The sequence below is a fragment of the Vulpes vulpes genome, chromosome 9 (assembly GCF_048418805.1).
Source record: "Vulpes vulpes isolate BD-2025 chromosome 9, VulVul3, whole genome shotgun sequence".
Lineage (NCBI taxonomy): Eukaryota > Metazoa > Chordata > Mammalia > Carnivora > Canidae > Vulpes > Vulpes vulpes.
The window spans coordinates 14392027-14406730 of NC_132788.1; positions in this window are offsets into that span (position 1 = coordinate 14392027).

Consider the following 14704-nt stretch of genomic DNA (forward strand, 5'->3'; position numbering starts at 1 on the left):
GAAACAGCAGGGATGGGTGAATTTGTCTCTCTATGAGCCGATGCCCATCGAGTGCCCTTAGATGTGGCCTCCCAGTTTGCCACGTCTGGGAGTGGGCCCTCCCACACCCCCCGCACCCACTCCTGCCCCCTGGAAGTACAGGCTGTGAACTAGTGCCAGCCTCTCTTCCTTCCCAGCCAGTGGCTTCAGGGATCCCTTTAGGCTCTGCAAAGGGTCTCAGAAGGCCGAGTGCTTAGCATCCCACAGCAGAGGCCAGCTCCATTTTTTCTTTGTCCTGCTTTTCTCTCCTGTCTTCCTCCCCACCCTCATCATTTGCCCAGGATCACAGGTCACAAGACCTGCAAGCAAGCTGTCATCTGGCACAGGAAGAGCGTGTGGGTCCAGGCTGAGGTCAGGAGACACATCATGGACAGACAAGTGTGCAGTGTATCAGGAGATGATAAATACTCATAGCAAAGGGAAGGGGCGAGGGGGACCCTCGGGGGCCTGCACAGCCAGGGGAGTGGGCGCAGAACCTGAGGGTCTCTGGGATTGCAATTCTCCAGGCAGAGGGGAGGCATGGGAAGGTGTCCTGAATGCATTCCCTGCGCTGGAAGCATGGGAGGGCAGGATAGGGGGTGGGGTTAGACCCCAGAGGTCATAGAGCTACAGGTCCTAGAGGGCCAGCCTGGCTCCCAGGGGCTGTGCTTTTTGTTCCGAGATGGAAGCCATGGAGGGTTTTGAGGAAAGGGGAGACATGGTGGGACCTAGTGCTTGAAGGGCAGCACTGTACGGTCACACACGCTGGAAGGTGGAGCGGGAGATCAGGACAGGTGTGCACCCAGTGAGAGCCCATGTCCTGGGCTGGTGGAGGCAGGGCCAGGTGGACCATAGAGTCCTTGCAATTCCTTCATGGACCAAAACTGGGAGAACGAGGCCTCTGGCCTGCACACGACCGCCCAGGTTCTCAGACTGGCAGGTGGTGGGGCCCACAGATCCAGGGTCAGGAGGACATGGTCCTCTCTGGGCTGCACCAGAGAGCCCTGCGGACACAACGGTGTTCCCGAGACCAGGGAAACAAGGAGTTTCAGCACATGATGGAGAGCCGGCCCCAGTCAGATGCTGGCTGTCTTCGTGGTGAAGAAGGACGGCCAGGTGCCCACGAGGTCCCATCTGGGTCAGAGGCGGTCACCGTAGCTTCGTCCACACCCATTCTGCGGGACTGGGCAGCCTGATTCCGTGGATTCTGAAGGAACCGAGCGACAGAAAGGGAGACCAGGTACAGACGACCACTGTTGGGACCCAGGAGGACATGTGCTGTTCTCCCAGGGATTTGACTCTCGTGCATGGATGCAGGAATGACCCAAGAACCAGGGATCGGTGAAGCCGTGTGAACAGCACTTCCAGGCCTGCGAAGGAGCAGATGGGGTGAGATGGGAAGCGACCCCCAAGCAGGATGGGGGCCCTGTAAACAGGGTGGTGTTTAAAACAGAAGCTGGGTGTCGGCCCAGGAGGCCCTGGGAGCCCTGGGAATCATGGGGTCAGTGACAGGAGGGGTGATAGTGTCCCCAGTCAGAGAAAGGGGCAGCAGAGCACTGTAGGGTCACCACCAATGGCATGTCGGCGAGGGGAGCCCCCTCCAGCCGCTGGGAAGCAGGCAGGGAGCTTGCAGGGTGGGCCTGAAATGTGTCCAGTCTTTGGCTACTGAATGAGGTGGAAGGAAATCCATGAATTATATGTAAAGGCAAGTAGCTTAGAGACCCGAGCTTTGTGGGAGAGGACAGAGGGTCCCAGGGGCCGAAAGAGCCCCTGGAGGGTGGGCAATGGGGGTCACAGGGCGTGGGCCAAAGAGTGGAGAGGCCAGGCTTTGACAGGACCCCTGGGGAGGGTGACACCCAAAGGGCGACATGGTCTCTCGGTTGGGAGGGATGGCATGGCCCCTGGAGTCCTCTCTGCACACCTGCCTGACATGAGGAATTACAGCAGAAGCAACCAGAAACCTTTCCCTCAGAAGCACAATGTTTGCTGGACATTGATGTATCCATAGTGTTTTCTCCTTCATGTGCTGTCTGCCCAGAAGGACTGAGGCTCCGCTGCAGGACAAGAGAAAGGAGCCCAGGGTGCATGGGTGGCTCAGTTAGTTAAGCACCTGCCTTCAACTCAGGTCATGATCCTGGAGTTCCAGGATCGAGTCCCCTATCAGGCACCCTGCTCAGCAGGAGTCTGCTTCTCCCTCTACCCTCACCCTATTCGTGCTTGCTCTTTCTCTCTCTCTCTCTCTGTCTTTCAAATAAATAAATAAAATCTTTTTTAAAAAGAAAGAAAGAAAGGAGCCCAGAGGAAAGGGTCCCCGCCCAAAGGAAGGGGTTCAGAGCCCCAAGAATGGCAGCAACAGTGGGCAGACTGCGAGCTGAGTTTCTGTGCCCTAAAACCCCATGTGGGCTGCTTGTCATTGAATTACCACATGCATGGCACCCTGTAAAGGAGTCGCTGCTTCACCTCCCCTGCTAAGTCCAACACTGGCAAATCTCCAGGAGGGGGGTGGAAATCACTGGCAAGCAAAATGAGATCCTGTGGAGTCAGGAATATAGTTGAGTTTGAGAAGTGCTGGGGAGAAAGGTAACTAGGCAGCCCGGGGCATCTTGCAGGTAAATCATGACTCAGCAGCGTTAAGTTCCCTTCCCAACAGATGTAATGGGTAGATGGTTCAGTAAATAACATCAGTCCAGAGGGCAGCCTCTGCATATTGTACTGGAGAGTAGTGAAAGATGAAAAAGCAAAAGATGAATTAAAGCAAAGACTTTAAATTCATGTATGTAGGGCAGCCCTGGTGACTCAGCGGTTTAGCGCTGCCTTCAGCCCAGGGTGTGATCCTGGAGACCCTGGATGGAGTCCCACATCGGGCTCCCTGCATGGAGCCTGCTTCTCCCTCTGCCTGTGTCTCTGCCTCTCTCTGTGTGTGTCTGTCATGAATAAATAAATAAACTCTTTTTTTAAATAAATAAACTCTTAAAAAAAGATTCCTCAAATACTGCATTGTTTTCAAGTAACTCTACATGTCAAAAAAAGAGCTATATCTTGTCTTTTGCATAACCTGATTTTATTGCACTAGTCTTTCAGAATGTTATTGATTGCATTTTTTTTTCCTTAGGGAAGATGCATAAGATGGCCTTTTCCAGCAAGTTCAGCCCAAGGTTGTACAGAAGAGTGCTTTCTGAGCAGTAATTTTGAGGCTATCGTCTTGCCAACCTTTTATTTGCTCTGTGGCAGATGCCATGTGATCATTGACCTTCTTAGCTCACGTAGTGTATACAGCCCATGCCTGGGTCCTCTCGTCTGGTAATATACCCAGGTGATATTTTCACCAGCACAGACTGCGCCCACTGCAGGAACTGCTCCCAACACCTCTCTCCAGACCCTGACTCCCATACTGCTTCCAGTCCCTTCTAGCCCCATCCTGCCCGCCCCCCCTCCGAGAACAGTGTGAGATTTTCTGTACACCCCTTGCCCCACACAAACACAGCTTCTTCTGTTACCAATGGATCATACATCTGTTGAAACTATGAACCTATGGTGACATAGTGTTATCGCCCAGAATCCATGTTATTACTATATGGTTCACTGTTGGCATTGTACAGTGTATGAGTTTCAACAAATTTATATTGACATGTACTGAGCACACATTTTTCATTTTTATATGGGAGAGCTTTTCGTCTCATGGAGTCGAAGAATGAATCTCGCAAACAAAGGAGAGTAAAGAGATAGAAGTTTATTAAGCGAGGATACAGAGAAAGCTCTCAGAAGTGAGAGGGGTCCCTACTGGGTTGCCACTGGGGACTTGTACGCTTGGTCCTTTATTGAAAGCCAAGCAAGGAAACTAAGTATTTTAACTATCTATTGATATCTCCATTGAGTAAGGACTAGATAACCTTTTTTTTTTAAAGATTTTATTTATTTATTCATGAGAGACACAGAGAGAGAGGCAGAGACAGTGAGGAGAGGTGGGAGACTCACCTTGTTGCAGATCACTCACTCCATTGCTGTAATTTTACTTTATTCACTGTATTTATGTAAGCCTTGCAATGTGGGTGTGTGAGTTTTCTAGCTTTTTTTTTTTTTTAAGATTTTATTTATTTATTCATGAGAGACACACAGAGAGAGGCAGAGACACAGGCAGAGGGAGAAGCAGGCTCCATGCAAGGAGCGCGATGCGGGATTCGATCCCAGGACTCCAGGATCAGGCCCTGGGCTGAAGGCAGGCACTAAACCACTGAGTCACCCGGGGATCCCCAAGTTTTCTAGCTTTATTCCTCACTCATATGTTGTGTATTCTAGGTTTAGCAACTAGCTTTGCTTGCATGTTGGTTGGGGTTAAGCTGAATCTGCACATCAAATTAGGAAGAATTGTCAATTTAAGAATATGGAGTCTGTGGGTCATGAAAAACAAACATCTATTTTATCTTATATATTTTTTAAGGTTTTATTTTATTCATGTGAGACACACACACACACACACACACAGAGAGAGAGAGAGAGACAGAGAGAGAGGCAGAGGCACAGGCAGAGGGAGAAGCAGGCTCCATGCAGGGAGCCCGACGTGGGACTCGACCCCGTGTCCCCAGGAGCACACCCTGGGCCGAAGGCAGCGCAAACCATTGGGCCACCCAGGGGTCCCCCTACTTGTCCGTGTTAATTCAGATTTTGTTTGCGATCTTTCAGCAGGTTTATGAGGCTTCTGAATGCATATTTTTACAGATGTTTTTAGGTTCGTAACTAAGGACTTCAATTTGGGGGAGGTCAAGTGGACATTAAAAATGGCGTTTTTCAACGTTCAAATTCAATCGCCAAGTACTAGCGTGTGGGAAAGCAGCTGGCCCCTAGAAATCGACTTTATACTTTGATTCTCGGTGTCCCCAAGCGCGGCGGTGGGAGCACGGGGCGCGGGCGGCCCTTCACGCTCCCGGCGGCCAGGAGGGGGCGCCAGGCAACCCTGAGCGGGGGGCGCCGAGCTCCTGCGCTGCGCCCCGCGCCCGGCGGGCGGCGCTCCCACCCCCACCCTCCGGGGCCGAGGGCAGCGCATGCGCCTTCCGCGGCGGCGGGCGGGTCCCCGGGGGCCGTGCTCGGGCGGGGAGCGTGCAGCCTCGCTCGGGGGCGTCCCCGGTGGGTCACCGTCTGCGCTCCCGCGGGCCGCTGTAGGGGCCCCTCCCGCCCACCGCTCGGGGGCCGGAGGCGCGGGGCGGGGCGACCCCGCGGGGGCTGGGAGGAGGGTCTGGCGGGAAGGGTTAGGGGGCGGGGCGGGGACCGAGGAGGTGCTGGGCGGGGAGGGGAGGGAGGTCCGCGGCCGGAGGGTTAGGGGTCCCGGGGCTGGGGGCGGGAGGACACCCCGGGCGGGGAGGGTTAGGGCGCGGGGGGGCGGGGGCGGGTTAGGGGTCTGTGCAGGGGGTGGGGGGACCGGGGGTGCAGGGAGGGGGGCTCCCTGCAGGCACTGGGAGGAGGGTCTGGCGGGAAGGGTTAGGGGTGGGGGGATCCCTGCGGTCTGTGGTAGGAGGGTTAGGGGTCTGTGCAGGGGGTGGGGGGACAGGGACCGGGGGTGAGGGAGGCGGGGACTAGGGAGAGGGGGGAATCCCTGCGTTCTGTGGCAGGAGGGTTAGAGGTTCGGGCCGGGGGTGGGGGGTCCGGGGACCGGGGGTGCGAGGAGGGGGGCTCCCTGCAGGGACTGGGAGGAGGGTCTGGCGGGAAGGGGGGCGGGGACCAGGGGGAGGGTCTGTGGCTGCGGGGTTAGGTGTCTGTGCAGGGGGTGGGGGGACCGGGGGTGCAAGGAGGGGGGATAGGGGGGATCCCTGCGGTCAGTGGCAGGAGGGTTAGGGGTCTGTGCAGGGGGTGGGGGATAGAAGGGATCGGGATAGGGGGGATCCCTGCAGGGACCGAGAGGAGGGTCTGGCGGGAAGGGTTAGGGGCTGGGGGCGGGGGGATCCCTGCGGTGACCGGGAGGAGGGCCCGGGGCGGGAGGGTTACGGGGCGGGGGCCGGGGGAGGGGCAGGCGGAGCGGGGGAGGGAGCGGGGCGGGGGGGAGGGAGGAGGGAGGCGGCGGGCGGAGCGGGACCCCGCCGCGGCGGGAGGCCAGGCCGCCCTGCCCCCGCGCCCGAGGAGAGGACGGCGCCGTCCGAGTCCGCCGGCGCTCAGGAATGTAACCTTTACCCGTGAAGGTGGAATTTCCGGGCCGGTCCTAGGAGGTTCGACGGACCCCAGCCTCCCCTGGGGCAGCTGTGCCTAACAATGCATTCCTTGCTAATGAATTCCTTGTCTCTTTAATCCCTGGGCTCTGCCTTCTAAAACCTTTCCCTGGTTCAGCTCGGGAGAGCTCCCCTCTTCTTGCTGGGCTGGACCCTGCGCCAATCCACAAACCCGTTAATAAAGCCAATTCATCCTCGAATTTGCTGGATCGAAGGCTTTTTCAACATATGAAAGAGAAATGGGGCGTCTATGTATTTGCTTCTCCTGGTTCTTACGGATTCATGGTCTTACAGCTCCTGAAGTAGCTGAAAAAACATGTACTAACATTTGAAATTCCAAAATTTAATTTGTACCCAAAACAGAAGTATTTCCAGTATCTTATCTTTGTTGTTTCAGATTCAGAAAGAATATTCTTAAGTTTTGCTAACAGTTTCAGGTACCTCTAAGCCTGTTTTCAGAAGTCACTTTCTCTCCTTTGTTGTAAGGAGAGGGACAGGCCTAAACAGCACAGAACTTCATATATTACCAGAATTTCTCCCTGGAGAGTTGTAGTAACTATTTCCTCTTTGTTCAAAATAACATACCACACTGGTAATTTGCGTTTTTTAAAAACGCCAAAATGGTTTTGATTTCGGCAGTGTGCACTTCCTTTTTTGAGATTCGGTACATTAGTACGTTTAATTTCTGTGAAAACTCTTCTGGTGGTGATGCATAGCACAAAGCAGAAGGAAGGTGGATCAAAGTCCTTACAACCTGCAGCCCGCGGCCAAGTCTGAGAGGTGGGCTGAGAAGATCCTCCTCCAGGAAGCTCCCAGCTGTCTTAACCTTAATGCAGTGCTGGCGGGACCAACAGCCTCAGACAGACAATAACCAGGCCCCCAGGACCCTGGGAGTCGTCTTTTGCATACAAAAGCCCTTTGGGAAACTTCCCCTGTGTTTGCCTCCCCCCCCCCCCACACTCCATGGTTTTTAATAAAACTGATGTGGTTTGGGGGTGTTGGGGTCTGGAGCTGACAGCCAAGGAAGTTCTTCAAAGGTCTTTGGTGCAAAAAGGTGGTTTTATGAAAGCCTGGGGGGTGGGGGAGCAGGACCCGTGGGCAGGAAGAGCTGCTGGCCCGAGGTTGTGAGGGTGGCTGATGATCTCCGTGGGAGCTGGAGGGTGGGGGGGCGGGTGAGGACAAAGGGAGGTTTCCAGAAGGCTTTCATATGTTAAGGAGGACCTAGGAGACCTCAGAGGCCTGCTTATTGTCTGGCTGAGGCTGTTTGTCCCTCCAGCGAAGCATCTAAGTGAGGACAGTTGGGAGCTTCCTGGAGGAAGGTTCTTTGTCAAGGAAGGAGCTGCAGGTTTTAAGGACTTTTAATTTTATTTGCATTTCCTTCTGCTTCTGTCTCCCACGTCTTCTGTGGTGTTAGGGCTCCAGGACATTGAATCTATGGGTCTCTGGAAGTCAGGCTATTGATAAGAACACTTACTCCTTGTAAATCACTAAGACTGGTACAGTAGAGGAGATTCCTGTCCTGCAGGACAGTGATCTCTAATCACTCAGCCATTTGTTTTTCCTTCCCTTAATTTTAGGGCAGCCAGGAATGCCTGAGGAATGTCGCACGCATCCCCCCTGGAGGGAGGGAGGGTTGAGGGTGTCAGCTTATACTCTGTCCTCAGCCTGCCTTCTCCTTCATGAAAACCACCTTTTTGGCACTGAAATCATCTCCATTCTTTCTTGACCCCTCGCTCCTGGATCCCACATCAAATCACATCAATTGTAGAGCAGGACATGAAACTCCACAGTACTTTGAAACTGTCTAATGGTTTACAAGAAAAACACAATCCTAATCATAACCAGACCTCCAAGAACCTATAGACTCAATTTCCTGCAGCCCTAACATCACCTTCATCTCCATAGGACAAAAGACCCTATATAATCAGTCACTCCTCACAGGTTCGAATGAAGCTCTTTGCCCTCAGGTCCTGTCCCTGTGCTTTCATAAAACCACCTCTTTGCACCAAAGACGTCTCAAGAAGTCTTTCTTGACCATAGCGCTCCACGATCCCACATCAAACCTCTTTATTAATATGTGCTAATTACATTTAGAAAGAATAATGGAGTTTGGGCAACGAAATGGAATTGCAGATCATAATTGTGATTTACTTTTAAAAATTTCATTTATTTATTTATTCATGAGAGACACAGAGAGGCAGAGAGAGAGGCGTCCCAAGATTCCTAATGTTTTTACAACAATGTTCTTCCTCAGTCAACGCAAAATGTATGTATATTTAATTCACTTATACAGTCCTGAGATTGAGAAAATAATCAACCCTAATGAATTGCATTAACATTCAATTTTTCATTTATTGGGACCCCTGGGTGGCTCAGTGGTTGGGCATCTGCCTTTGTCTCAGGGCATGATCCCAAGTTGCTGGGATCAAGTCCCCCTTTGGGCTGTCCGCATGGAGCCTGCTTCTCCCTCTGCCTCTGTCTCTGCCTCTTTCTCTCTCCTCTCTCTCTCTCTCTCTCTCTGTGTGTGTCTGTCATGGATGAATAAATAAGATCTTTAAAAAAACAAAAACAAATTCTCATTTATTAAAACACAACAGATATTATTTCCAATTTATTGATAGTTTTAATCTACTCAAAATAACTCGAATGTTTATATGCAACCCTTTCAGTTCCCACTCTTCTCCAGGAGCTGAAAGAGGGATGCAACTTTGCAAATAATGTTCACATTCAAATATGTGAGTCCTTAAATATGAGGTCTTCTTGAACTAGCTCCTGTATCTGTCTTATTCATTTAACCAACCAAAAAAGAAACATTCAGTGAAAATATCCTTTGTACTAGTAGCTGCGTGTGCTCCTGGAGATGTGGAACAAGACATTTATAAAACAAAAACAAAAATACAAAAAACACATCTATCCTCCTTCAAAGACTTCAAAGATTAGTGGGGACACACAAAAAATTATAGTACCAGTGATAATTTCTACAATAAAAATATATTTGCAATTCTATGGGAAAATACAAGAGGCAATGGGCCACTTTATAACAAAAACTGATAAAGGGGAGCCTAGGCGGCTCAGCTGGCATCTGTCTTGGATTTGGATTTGATTCCAGGGTCCTGAGATGAATCTCAAGTTAGGATCCTGCTCAGGGGGGTAGTCTGCTTCAACCTGTCCCCTCTGCTCGCGCTCTCTCTTGCTATCTCTCTGTCTCAAATAAATTTTAAAAATCTTAAAAAAAATTTTAAAAAAAACAAAAAAAATAAAAATCTTTAAAGAATAATAAATAAAAATAAAAATTCCTTTTGGATTTTATTGCACAAATAAAACACAGGTCCCCTTTTATCATTAGCTACAATCTTAGCAGTATCGACATTATAATGACATAGAAGTTCAACTAAATTTGGAAACACTCTAGGGTTTGCGCTTCCTTTCCTAGGTTTTGACTAATTGTGTTGCACAACTGATTCATTATCTAAATCTGAGTCTGAAGGCAAGAATACAGAAGTAAAGAAATCAGATGAGTACAAACTGGAGGATTGGCAAGATCAATGTCAGGGCGGGTGGAAGCCTGTGGGTAACTTCACCAATGCTCCACTTAGACCGGTTGTATCTTCTTCTAAGTGTCACCTCCCTGGGGCCCGACCTGGATTTGTTGTTAAGTCTGGGTGTGTCCTCTCCCAGATGGGCACCAGGGATAGCATCTCAATGCCACTGAGCACTCCAAGTAGATACTCTGTGAATTCTGTCCCAATCAAGCAGTTATTCAACAACTGGGGGACACAACACAAATGCTAGGTGACTTTTTTTTTTTTTAAAGACAGACAATAACAAGCGTTGGTGAGGATGTGGAGAAACTGGAATCTGGGGATCCCTGGGTGGCGCAGCGGTTTAGCCCCTGCCTTTGGCCCAGGGCGCGATCCTGGAGACCCGGGATCGAATCCCACGTCGGGCTCCCGGTGCACGGAGCCTGCTTCTCCCTCTGCCTGTGTCTCTGCCTCTCTCTCTCTCTGTGTGACTATCATAAATAAATAAAAATTAAAAAAAAAAAAAAAAGAAACTGGAATCTGTACAGTCTAGTGGGAACGCAAAATGGTGCAGCTGATCGGGAAATAAGTTTGACAGTTCCTCAAAAACTTAACCATGGAGCTACCGTGGGGCCCAGCAATTCCACCCCGAGGTGCACACCCAGAACGAATGAAAACATATGTCCAAAAAAAAACCAAAAAAAAAAAAACATATGTCCACACAAACACGTACAAACAAATGTTTACAGCTGCATTCTTCCTGATGGTAGAAAAGTGGAAATAGCTCAAGGGTCTTTCCACTGATGAGCACAAAGGCTAAATGTGGTCAACCCATAAACTGGAATGTTGTTTGGCAATAAAATGGCTTGATGTACAGATACAAGCTACCACATGGGTAAGCCTTGAATACATTATGCGATGTGAAAGAAGCCCGTCACAAAAGGCCAATATTGTATGGTTCATTCCTATGAACTGTCCAGAGTGGACAAATGTACGGAGGAAGAAAATGTTATGGGTCAATTGAGAGTGACCACTAATGGGTAAGGGGACTCCTTTTGAAGGTAATGAGAACATTCTGGAATTGGGTGGTGGTAACAATTGCATGACCTTGTGAGTAAACTAAAACAACTGAAATGTACACTTTTTTTTTTAAAGATTTTATTTATCTATTCATGAGACACACACACACACAGAGGCAGAGACATAGGCAGAGGGAGGAGCAGGCCCCATGCAAGGAGCCTGATGTGGGACCTGATCCCAGGACTCCAGTATCATGCCCTGGACTGAAGGCAGGTGCTAAATACACTGAGCCACGCTGGAATCCCCAAAATGTATACTTTAAAGGGGCATTTGGGGGACACCTGGGTGGCTCAGTGGTTGAGCACCTGCCTTCTGCCAAGGCGTGATCCCAGTTCAGGGATCAAGTCCCGCATCGGACTCCCTGCGAGGAGTCTGCTTCTCCCTCTGCCTATATCTCTGCCTCTCTTTCTGTGCCTCTCATGAATAAATAAATAAAATATTAAAAGATAAATAAATAAAAATAAAAGAGTATTTGGTATGTGCATTATATCTCAATGTAACAAAATACGAGAAAGGCCAAGTTTTTTTTTTTTTTTTTAAGGCCAAGTATTTTATCAATGCTGTCACAGCAGAAGTTTCCTCAAATGACCTGTATACACCCATATACAACTGCTCAGGCCTGTCTGGTAGGATGGCTCCGCAAATATTGGGAGGTGCCATCAGGAGGCATGCCACCCCTGGTGCTGGCAGGCAAGACTCAAGAAGGATGCCTTTGGCTTGCCTGTGACTCTAGAAAAATTCACCTGTTCCCTTGAGGGCCCTGCACCCTCTTCTGCTGACCTGGAATACCCAGAGACTACCCTTAGCCAGAAAGTCACCAAATATCTATCTAAGTCAACTAGGGGGCTCAGAAAACATCATGACTTCATGGAAAGGCTGGAGGAAACTGTAGTGCCTGCACGAGTGTCCTTAAAATTTTCTGGGTGTGCTCAAAGCCCAGCAACTATCACTGTAAAAAATTGAGGCACAAGGGCAGCCCCTGCGGCTAAACCCGCAGCGGTTTAGCGCCGCCTGGAGCCCAGGGCTCCCTGGATGGAGTCCCCTGTCAGGCTCCCTGCATGGCGCCTGCTTCTCCCTCTGCCTGTGCCTCTGCCCCTCTGTGTGTGTGTGTGTGTGTGTGTCTATGAATAAATAAATAAAATCTTTAAAAAAAAAATTGAGGCACAAAACGGGATCATCAGCCCATTTGAGCTTCTGGAAACATTGAGTCCTCTTGACCCAAGAAAGGCTGCAGCTGTGCTGGAAGGTGAGGGCAGCTAGCCCGCCCCTAGTTTTCTAAGTCCTTCTAGGCGCCTTGAGAGGGGTCTGCAGGCCATTGTCATCCTCCACTGCGTCAGGTCCCCTGGAGCTCAGGGAAGTTCTCATTCCCACACTCCTGGGCCTTGGGCCTTGATATGTAAATAGAGACCTCTGGGCTCCAGGAGTCTGAGTCGAATAGATGGCAGAAGGGCAAGCAGAATGGAAGGAAACATTAGACGGAAACAGAGAGGGTGACAAACCATGAGAGATGCTGAACTTTATTTTTTTTTAAAGATTTTATTTATTTATTCATGAGAGACACAGGCAGAGGGAGAAGCTGACTCCATGCAGGGAGCCCGACATGGAACTCGATCCTGGGACTCCAGGATCATGCCCGGGGCTGGAGGCAGGTGCTAAACCGCTGAGCCACCCAGGAATCCCAACGCTGAACTTTAGAAACAAACTGAGGGTCGCTGCCGGGTGTGGGGGGGATAACTGGGGGATGGCCATGAAGGAGGGCACATAATGGGATGAGCACTGGGTGTTATAGGCAACTGATGAATCACAGACCTCTACCCCTAGCACTAATAATACAGTATATGTTAACCAAATGGAATTTAAATTTAAAAAAAAGAAGAAGAAGGGCAGCAGGATGCTAAGAGGGGAGTGTGCTTCTTTCTTAACGTACGTCCCAGGCAGGGCTTCTGCATGCCGTGCAGATCTGACTCCTGCCTTTCTCGAAGGGCACCCAGCCCCTCCATCAGCCAAAGCTCTGCAATCTGCTGGTCGTCACATGATGGGCAGTCTGGGACCAGGGTTGGAGCATCTGCCTCCACCCGTCAGGCCTGTCCTCTAGGGCTCTGTGCACTTGCCAAGCTCATTCATGCCCTCCTCTTGTTTGGGTTTCTATTCCATCCAGTCTGTCATTTTTGCCTAGGGGACAATTTTCTTTGTGTAACCCTAGGAGCCTAAATCTAAAATACACCCTGAGCCCAGACATTAGTAACTACACTTCAAGAAGTCTGTTCGTCGAATCTCACATCTCCTTAGATTTACAGTTATCATCAGTAATAGTATTGGTAGTGTGCAAACTAAGTAAAGACAAAGTCTTTGCCCTAAGATACATTCCTTTCAATAACCAGGAAGGATCTTTGAATGCTTATCCAGAGTTGGCTATCTGCTGAATCAACACTTTTGATAAGCCAGGTCAAAAAAAAAAAAAAAAAAAGCCAGGTCATATGATTTCCCCAGTGAATCAAAGACAAAAATCAGGACGCCTGGGTGGCTCAGTGGTTGAGTGTCTGCGTTAGGGTCAGGTCATGATCTCGGTCTGGGGATCAAGTCCCGCATTGGGCTCCCTCGCAGGGAGCCTGCTTCTCCCTCTGTGTGTGTCTCTGTGTCTCTCATGAATACATACATACATACATCTTTCGGGGGAAAAAAAGACAAAAATCATCAAGACAGAAAGGCAGCTGGGTGGCTCAGTCAGGTATGCCTCTGACTCGATTGCAGCTCAGGTCACAATCTCAGGGTCCTGAGTTCAAGCTCTGTGGCAGGCTCTGTGCTGAGCACTAAGTGAGGAGCCTGGTTAAGATTCTCTCCTTCCAAAAAAAAAAAGATTCTCTCCTTCCCTCTCTGCCCCTCCCTCCTTCCCTCTCTGCCCCTCCCTATTGCACCCTGTCTGCAAGCACACTTGCTCACTCTCTCTCAATCTCTCTCTCTCTCTCAAAAAAAAAAAAAAAATTCATGCACCTTGTACAACAAACGTGGGTGGATGTGGCACAGTCACTCAAGTGCTGTTCCACTGATGTAAATCAGAGAAGTCTTAGTTGTGAGGGGACATAGCTAAGAGGTGCACAGGAATTCTTAACCCAATGAAAATCAAATACAGAATACTGCTAGGCAAAAGTTTCTAAAACTGCTGAGGTCTTCCTTCTGAAGTCAGCTCTGTTCTGAGCATAAGACACATGATGTCAAAATGAATACATCAATAAAAGACTTGAAAAACGTGTTGAGTGAGTGGAGGTAGAAGCTGGGTGGAGGCTACCTACAATAATGCTCTTAGTAATGAAAGAGTTGGCTCTGGAAATAATGATGCAAGTCAGCATCCTAGTGTGCCAAATCTTGCCTTCTGGATGTCTTATGTTCTTCAATTTTGAAAAATGCCAGAAGAAGTCTATTTTGGATGTATAAAAATTATATATAAAAATCTGACATCCTTTTCTGATATCCCTGTGTGCCGGAATGTAGCCACGTTTGTTTGTGTAAGCTCCAAGAAGGCGGGAGGGACTTGGTCTGTTTTTCACACTGTAATCTGTACCAAGATGCCATGTTGGTGTGGAATTAGTGGATGACCTCCATGTGGGTTTTGGGATGGCCATTTGTTGGATGGAAGCTTCAAGCTATGGTATCACACTGTAATATTCTGTATGGGTTTCAGGGACAGATAATACAGATTTCCCCACAGCAAACTGATGCAAGGTGAGTAGGGACGTACAGGGTGGTGGGTAGGTGCTGGTGAAGGAAGATGTGAAGAGCAGAGGTTGCTCCTGGACAAAGATTGGCCCGTGTTCCCCCTCTGGCTTTGGATCACTGAGGTCAGTGCCCTCCCCAGTGTCTCTGGGTGGGCATTTGCAAGCAGGGATCAGGACC